Source organism: Chrysochloris asiatica, unplaced genomic scaffold (assembly GCF_000296735.1).
Source record: "Chrysochloris asiatica unplaced genomic scaffold, ChrAsi1.0 scaffold00065, whole genome shotgun sequence".
Classification (NCBI taxonomy): Eukaryota; Metazoa; Chordata; class Mammalia; order Afrosoricida; family Chrysochloridae; genus Chrysochloris; species Chrysochloris asiatica.
This window is the reverse complement of record NW_006408583.1, coordinates 4942041-4950850: the sequence shown is the minus strand read 5'-3', so window position 1 is coordinate 4950850 and position 8810 is coordinate 4942041. Positions and strand designations below refer to the sequence as shown.

Sequence of the window (8810 nt, the reverse complement as noted above, 5' to 3'; positions counted from 1 at the left end):
ATATTTTTTTTAAAGAGACAAATTTTGCTACACACTGTATGAAAGGTTTATAGAGTTGTTTTGGTGTGACCCTGTGCAGTCCACATCCTTGTACCTTCCCCTACTCCATCCCCCGCAGTGACATCCCACTGACTGGAAACAGGAATCAGGGGCTGTGGCAGGTTGTAGGCAGTCAAGAGATCGAATCCAGCAGGAGATTGTATTGGAACCACAGCATCTCAGAACTAGAGAAAGCTTAGTGGACACAGTGTCTACCCCCAGCATGGAGCCCTCAACTTCAGCCAGGAATGGGCATGCTGGACAGAGGTCCAAGGCGGGACACTTATCAAAGATACCATTTAGGAAGGGTAAGTGCCCAGAGTGGTCTGAGTGAAGGGACCAAAGGCATGCCCCAACCACCAGGATGTTCTTGTACATGTAATTCTTCTCATGTCCAGGCGGACACAGATGATGCAGTGGCCGCCCACCTGTAGCACTGAGGAACTGGGACTGCAGACCCCTGAGACAAAGCCTGTGTCTGCATGTTGTTGTTGTTGTAGTTAGGTGCCATCAAATCAGTACCGACTCTTAGTGACCCTATGCACAGCAGAACAAAACGCTGCCCAATCCTGAGCCAACCTCACAATTGTTACTATGCCTGTATGTGCATGTGGAGGCCACATTTTGTGGTGGAGATCAGAAGAAAGAGATGTTGCTGGAAGTAAAGCTGACTCAGACATTCCCAAGAATGACAGGAGGTCAACAGTCTGAAATGTGTGGGATGGCAAATACCCTGGCCAGTGTCCAGCTCAGGGGTCTTTTAGAAGCTCTATTCTAGCTCTAGATTTGGCTCCAACTCTGGTACTAGCTCTAGTTTTGGCAGTATTGGTTAACATTGATACCAGAACTGGCTTGAGTTCTGGAGCTGCCAGTGGAGTTGGCTCTAGCTCTGAAGCAGGCGCTAGAGATGGTACAGCTAACTCGAGGTCTGGAGCTAAGGCTAGAGGTGCCCTGAAGCTGGTTCCCCCTCTGTAACTAGTGTTTGGCTGGCGCTGATGCTGGCTCCAGAGCTGGTGCTGTCTTTAACCCTGAAATTGAGAGGAGAGCTGGTGTTAGAGCTAGGTCAAGTCCTGAGATAGGTACTAGTTCTGGTACTGAAGTTGCCTCGAACTCTGCAGCCGGCCCCCGTCTCTGGAGGTAGTGCTAATGTGAATGCTGTGGCTGGAACCTGCTGTCTAACTCTGAAGTTGGTGCTAGTTCTGTTGAGATGACTGTAATTCTGGAGGTGGGGATATAGTTGGAGTTATTACAGCCTCTGTGTCTGCAATGAGAAGGTGCTTCCTGTGGTATTGTAGATGGCTCTAGCTTGGGAGCTGGTTGTATTAGAGCTGGTTCAAGATATGGAATTGTCGCTAGAGTTGTTACTGAAGCGTAAGGTTCTAGAGTTGGTGGTGGAGTCTGGATCTATGTATGGGGCTGATGCTAGAGCTGGGGTTAATGCTGGCTAGAGTTCTGAAGCAGATTTTATAGCTGATTCTGGAGCTGACTAAACTTATGGAGCTGGTACGATTGTGATGCTGGAATAGACTCTAATTCTGTTGTTATTAAGAGTTGTTGATTTGGTTCTGACTCATAGCAACCCTGTATAGGGTTTTGGAGGAGCAGCTGGTAGATTTGAACTGTGAACCTTGTGGTTCACAGCCCAGTGCTGATCCTACAGCACCACACCAGAACAGACTCTAGCTCTACAACTTGTTTTATCTCTGGATCTTCTGCTAACTGTAGATCTAATGCGGAAGCTTCTTGAGTTAGCTTTATCTTTGGAACTAGCTGTAGTTCTATAGCTGGGGCCTTGCTCTAGTTCTAGATCTAAAATTGGTTTTGGTTGTTGATCAGGAGACAAAGCTGTAGTTCTGTAATGGATACTCGACCTAAGAGTTCTAGCTCAGAAGCTGGTGTTGGTTTTAGCTTAGGAGCTGAACTTGATACTAGAGCTCTAGGTATGTCTTGAGTTGGTGCTAGGACTGGTACTAGATGTGCTTCTACTTCTGGGGATGGTTATAGCTCAGAAACTGGGGCTAGCTGCATTTCTGGATTTGCATCAAGAATGGTCTTAGTTCTGGATTTGGTTCTTCAGTGTGTGCTGGAACCAGCTCTGTCTCTGGAGCTTTCAGTTTCTAAATATGGAATTGATGCTGGAGCTAGTTGCTGATAGCTCTGGAGTTGTGGGAAGAGCTTTTCCTGGAGTCAGTTTTAGATCTGGAGCTTACATTAAAGGTGTTAGTAGAGATGGTTTAGCTCTGGATTTCCTGCTACAGCTGGTGCTAAACCTGGCCCTCGAGCTGGCTCTAGTCCTGAAGTTTGTACTAGATGCCAGAGCTGGCTCTATGACATGGGCCCTAATGGGTGCTAGAGCTGGAGCCAGAGCTGGCTTCAACTTTGCAGCAGATGTGAGAGTTGGTGCTGGAAGTGGCTTTAGCCTTGGATTTGGTGTTAGCTTCAGCTCTGTAGCTGGTGATGGGAGGATTTTTTTTCTGGCTTATGCGCTGGTTCAAGAGCTAGTGCCGGGGGTGACTATATGTCTTTTGCTGGCTCTAACTCTAGACCAGTTACTAGCACGAGTGCTGAAACTGCAGCATGTGAAGATGGCTCTGACTCTGGCATTGCTTTCTGGAGTGGAGTGGTGTAGAAACTGGCTCTAATTTAGGCTGTAACACTGTGTGTACTTTTGAAGCTAGAACCAGAGCTTGCTCTAGCTCCTTCCCTGCTGCTGGCTTTGCTTCTAGCTCTGCAGCTGGTGTTGTCCTGACATTTCCTTTAACTCTGAAACTGGCACTAGTTCTAGATCTGGAGCTGGGGCTGTTTGTTGCGAGAGTCAGATCTGTCGTTGATGGTAGCTCTAGAGCTAACTGTAATTTTAGATGTCCAGGATGAAGGAGATGGTTCTGGGGCTAGAGGAGTAAAGAGCAGGGGCAGGGACATTGCCCTCCCACAACACCCCTACACAGGACTGGGCTCCTGTGTGTCCCAGCCGTGGCAGATCTGGTCACCAAGCACGGACCTAGCAACAAGTTTCCATCCCAAGAAGCTCTCAAGCAATGATCTGGCCAATGTTCCCTTTCTTTCTGGAAGCCTGAAAAACTTCTCAGTCTCCCCGATGCCCTCCTCTCTGAGAGTAAACTCAAAACTTCTCAGTCTCCCCTGATGCCCTCCTTTCTGAGAGTAAACTCGGTGATTCCCAGTGATGCTCTGCTTTGTAATTGTTTCAGAGGGAAGCTGAGTCACATTTTCCATTGAATTTGCTTAGTTGAATTTCCATTGAATTGGTTAGTTGAATTTGCTCACCCTGTGGCCTCTACTGAGATTCTGGGCCCTCAGGGGATCTTTCTCCTGCTTTGAAGTCTTAGTGCATTTGGTCTATGCACAGTTCCCAAACTTGGGAGGGAATGAGGTTGCACCAGACCGTCTCCTCCATGTCAGGAGCAAACCAAACCTCTTGTAGCACTGAGCGAAAATCATCAGCCCTAGCATTGGATGCTTCTGGACCACGAGCCTCATGATTTTGAGAAGCCACTTGACAATAATGTATTCCCTGACATAGCAAAGAAAAAAGTGTTTGTTACTATTAATCTCTTGCCCATTTTGGGCAGAAAAACTCTACTAAACCTGATGATTTGTAAGAAGGTGTGGAAGGATAGTCAAGCAGACATACCTTGGATTGATAATTAAAATACTAAAATCAGGAACAAATTGTAAAAATATTCTTGCATTTATGGTAAGTAAAAGCAGTAAAAAGACTTTTACTGATATTCCTACAAATATGGGGAAAGTGTTTATACCTGGCAGAAGCTGGGTCTGGACAGTGAGGAGGTGAGGGGAGAAAGTGGTGAGGGAGGGGACTGTGGGACACTCTAGGAGGAAAGCCCTATGAGGGAGCTCAGAAGAGTCTTGAGGGTGGTGCCAGGGCCCCAGAGCCATCTTGGCCTTCTCAGGGCTCTGGGTGTGATCAATCAATCACTCACCAGCCAGGGAGGAATGAGGCCCTTAGTCCAACAGCTATGAGAAACTGACCTTTGCTTTAACATGTGACAGAGCTTGGAAGCAGATGCCCCCTCAAGTCAAGCTGCAGTTGGGACTGTAGTCTCAGTCTCCTAAAAGACCACAGGGCACAGACACACAGGTAAGCTGTGCCCAGATTCCTGGTCCAGAGACACTGAGATCATCCGTGTTTGTCTTTGTGAGCTGCTAAATTTTGGAGTGATGTTATAGAACAGTAGATAACTACTTCCGCCTGCAAGGCCCTGGGATCTGGGCCTGCCCCCACTCCCTGTCCCTCTCCTCCTTTTCTCCCATGTTCCTTGAAGCCACACTGACTACCTTTCTAACCTCCTTTCTGGACAAACTCACTTCTGTCTTTGACTCTCTGCTCCAATTGTGTCTTCTCCCTGGCCTCTCATTGAGATGCTCTATGGCCTGCAACCAAGCACTAAAACATTCTTTGGGTGCCTGCTGTAAATGTCTTTGGTCACTGTTAACAGCTGGATCTCACTACTCACCTCCAGTTCTTTGGGCCCTAGGAATCAATGAAAGGTGTATTCTCATAAGGCTCTTGTGTTGCCATGATTCAGAATTGACTTGAGGACAACTAACCACATTTAAAGGAGCTCTGGTAGCATAGTGGTTAAGAATCGGGCTGCTAACCTCAAGGTCGGCAGTTGGAAACTACCAGCCATTCCGTAGGAGAAAGATGAGGCTTTCTGCTCCCATGAAGATTTACAGCCTTGGAAACCCTGTGCAGGGTCAATATGAGTCGGAACCGACTCCATGGTACTTAACAACAATAACAACCACATTTAAGAAACACAGATAACTTATTTCTCTGAATTTTCTTTTGGAAACTCATTATGGACAATGTATTCTAAATGTAATGTTATGACTTTGGTTTCAGATATGTTATAACCGATACAGAAATGCAGCGCAGATTGGTTTATTGGGTTTGGGAAACAACAAAATAACTGATTAGAGAGAATCATGAGAATAGCTTTCTTCTTTATTTCGGATTCGTCTTTGAAACTTGTTAAACAACCTCGAAGGCACAGCAGCTGTATTTTCCCCCATTTTGACTGCTACTGAGCCCTTGAAAGTGTCTCTGGGTAACGATTCCCAGCTAGAGAGAAGTCATCATCTGCTCCGCTGTTGATGATTGCCATCAAGGCTGGAGACTGATTTATCCAGAAGAACCTACTTCCAAGCTACACTGTGTGAAGCTACTTCTGTGTGAAACAGGTTGAAGACCTGCTGGAGAATATAGTGGCAGAAATGAGGCTTTTGGATATTGATGCTACCTCCTATTTTGTAATGAAAACTGAAGTGGGTACTGTCATCCTGGCATGACTGAGAAGCGACCCTTTTCAGATATCTCAGTAGCGTGAAGATTCCGTGCAACTGAGACAAGGAAGGGTTGTGCCCTCAACAGAGGACCCGAGCTTTGAAGATCTCAGCGATTCAGAGAAATGACCGCCAGGGGGCGCGCGGCTACCGCGGACCACTGAGCTCAAAGCTGGGCACCAGCGGCCGGAAGAGGGCGCGCGAACTCGCCTTAACGGACCCGGGGGCGCCTCTCCCCGAGCGTGAATCGCCTCTGGTCTCCGCACAGTGAACGCAGGCTCCTTAGCAACGGGACCCACCAGCCAGGAAGATGCTGCCCCGGCTCCTGGACCATGTGGTGCCGCGTGGATAGTGAGCGCAGTCCCTTTTCGCTGCCTGACTGCTGGGGAGAGAGCTTACCTGCGGCGTCTTCGGAGTCAGCGAGCGAGCACCGAACCTGTCGTTGTTTCCCGGGCTTCCCGCTGTACTTTATTCCTGACTTTGTCTCCTAAAAGCTTTGGTGGTGGTCTGACTCATAACCACCCTGTATGGGGTTTCCGAGGAGTAGAAAACCTCATATTTTTCTCGTGGATCAGCTGGTAAATGCGAACTGCTGACCTTGAAGTTAAGAGCCCAACATTCAGGTCTAAGGAGTCCACGAGACTACAGGGCTCCTTAGACAAGAATGTAGGGAACTAGAAACCCGAATCCACTGCTGGCGGGCTGCGGAATGGTAGTCAGCACAGACATGGTAGGACAGCGCCTTGTTGTTGTTAAGTTCCAACTCATAACGAACTTGTGTAGGGTTTCTGAGTAGCAGCTGGTGGATTTGAACTGCGGACTTTGTGGTTCGCAGTCCAGTGCGAATCCTAGGAGCACACAAAAAGCAGTTAGAAATTGAACTACCAGATGATGGAATAATCCCACCCCTTGTTGTTGTTAAGTACCGTCCGGTTAGGGCCAGTCTTGTCTAGTAGGGTTTCCGAGGAGCACTTGGTGGGTTTGAACCACTGACCTCATGTCCAGAGCCACCAGGACTCCGGAATATAACATGTTGTTGTTGTTAAGTGCTGTCGAGTCGGTTCCGACCCATAGCGACCCTGAACAGGATTTCCAAGGCCGTACATTTTTACGGGAGTAGATCGCCTCATCTTTCTCCCGCGGAGCAGCTGGTAGTTTCGAACTGCTGACCTTACGGTTCGCAGCCCAATTCGTAACCACTATGCTACATAGGGGCACATAAAAAGACATACGCCCACCCTCCCACGTTCCTTGTAGCGCTGCTTCCATTAGCAAAAAGATAGAAACCACCCAAGTGCCCCACAGCTGACAAATGGATGAATAAAATGTACTACGGACGTGGTGGCGGTGTGGTTGTAAACTGTCGAGTAAGAGTTTCCGAGGCTGTAAATCTTTAAGGGAGCAAAAAGCTTCATCTATCTCCCGCGGGTGACTGGTAGATTAGAACTGCTGACCTTGAGGTTAGCAGCAACTGGTATCCCACTAGCTATGAGGGCTCCTTACATATTATGCAATATTTCTCAGTCTTAAGGACAAATAAAGTCTTGAAACATGCTGCAAAATGAATAAGTCTTGAAGACATTATGCTGAGTGAAATAAATCAATTACAAAAGGAGAAATACTGTATGGTCTCACTTAAATAAAATGACAAGATTGGCTAAATATGTAAAAATCAATGGGTGAGAAGCGTTAGAACACAAGGGGAAAGGGAAAATGTGTACCCCCTGATATATAGGCGTATATTACTTTTGGATGGTTAATCCTCCCTACAATGTTAAAGTAGCTGAAAAAAATTGAAAAATTGAAAAGTAGGTTATTAAAACACAGCATTATCTAGGGTGAGATCTTTATATCAAAACCAGAATTATACTTTTCTTGCTCTAATGGAAAGAACTTAGTAATAGTATTTTAAAAATAGATTTATTTCTCTTGTTTTCAGTGGAATTGTTCTTAGATAATTTCTCATAACGCAATGATGATCTTATGTAATTTTCATTAATTGTCGCTCACTGACATTTCTTCTACAGCAAACACTTTCAAGTCACTTCCAACTTTGCATAAAATTTCACTAAGCCACCAAACCAAATTCATGAGTCATTTTAGAAGATCCAAACCATGATACTGATTTTACATTACAAATGATTGGTGTTCAATCCTATCTAAAATCCCTGAAGATAAAATTTCTATAGAAATGATTATCCCATGAGTTGGAAGCCAACTTACTAGCAGATCACACCAGTGCATATGTTTGTCATCTTTCGCCATTATCATTTATCTAGCCACAAGCATTTGTCACATCGGGTTTTCTAATTTATTTATTTTATAAGTTAGACTATAACCAGGTTTTCCCTTCATTTCAATAAAGCTAATACATTTTTCCTCTTGTAAGACCATACCTAATAACCTGATGTATTTGTTCCCAGTGGGCTATATCTGGAGTGTAATAGAAAGGCATGATATTTTTATTATGTTCTTGATAGTATTTCAGCTCTAACATGTATTCCTAGTAGCATTATAAATTCCTTTTGAATTTTATTACATAAACAAGAAGCAGATTACTTTTTATGACTGTGTTTTGCTAAATTCAGAAGCATCCCAGCATTTGGACTTCCAATAACTCTTCAGGATTCTTAAGAGGTAAATTATTTTCTGCCCAAACCATACTATCTGAAATTACTTGCAAAATATTCCGCCATTTTTGTTTCTCTGATTTTATCACTTTCTACAAAGCATCTTCTTTTAAACTGTCAGTTTGACGAATATAGTTTAAACACTTTCCTTTTAGAAAAACATCAAGAGGAAACATGGAACCTTTGTGGCCTCAAATTCTGTTTAATTTATTCCAATCTTTGAAACATTTTTGAGTCACACTTTCTCTCTCTCTATCTCTCTCTATAAAACTTCTTATTGTAAGTTGTTTACAGACAAGATAATTTGATTACAGTCCCCTCCCTACAATAACCGCTCTCCTACTTCCTCCCTGTACCTCCTTACTTACATCTTAAGTTTCACAAATGAACAAAGCAAAAACATTTGCTGTACACATACAAAACAAAAAACTATATGTTTATTTAAATATCCAAAGGGCACTTTCTGCAAGCTAGCTTCCTGCCCATAGGCACACAGCCTTACTCAGCCCATGGACCTAGATCCTGCAGCTGCTCTGTCTCTCCATGTCACTGACTCAATGGCACCTGACAACACTGACAACAACACAAAGGCATTTGACTGTATGGATCATAGCAAGTGATAGGTAGCATTGTAAAGAATGGAATCTGTACATAGACAAGAGGCAGTCGTTCAAACAGAACAAAGGGATACAGTGTGGTTTAAAAACAAATATATATATATACACATCAGTGTTATATACTTTTGCAATATTATTTCAGTCTGTTGTTGTTGTTATGTGCCATTGAGTCAACACCAACTCATAGCGACCCTAT

At 44.7% G+C, this 8810-nt stretch overlaps 1 pseudogene; it reads left to right on the top strand.

The window, feature by feature from the left end:
- Window positions 1–5638, top strand: part of LOC102820139 — a 38701-nt pseudogene extending 33063 nt beyond the window's left edge.
- The last annotated feature ends 3172 nt before the right edge of the window (window positions 5639–8810 follow it).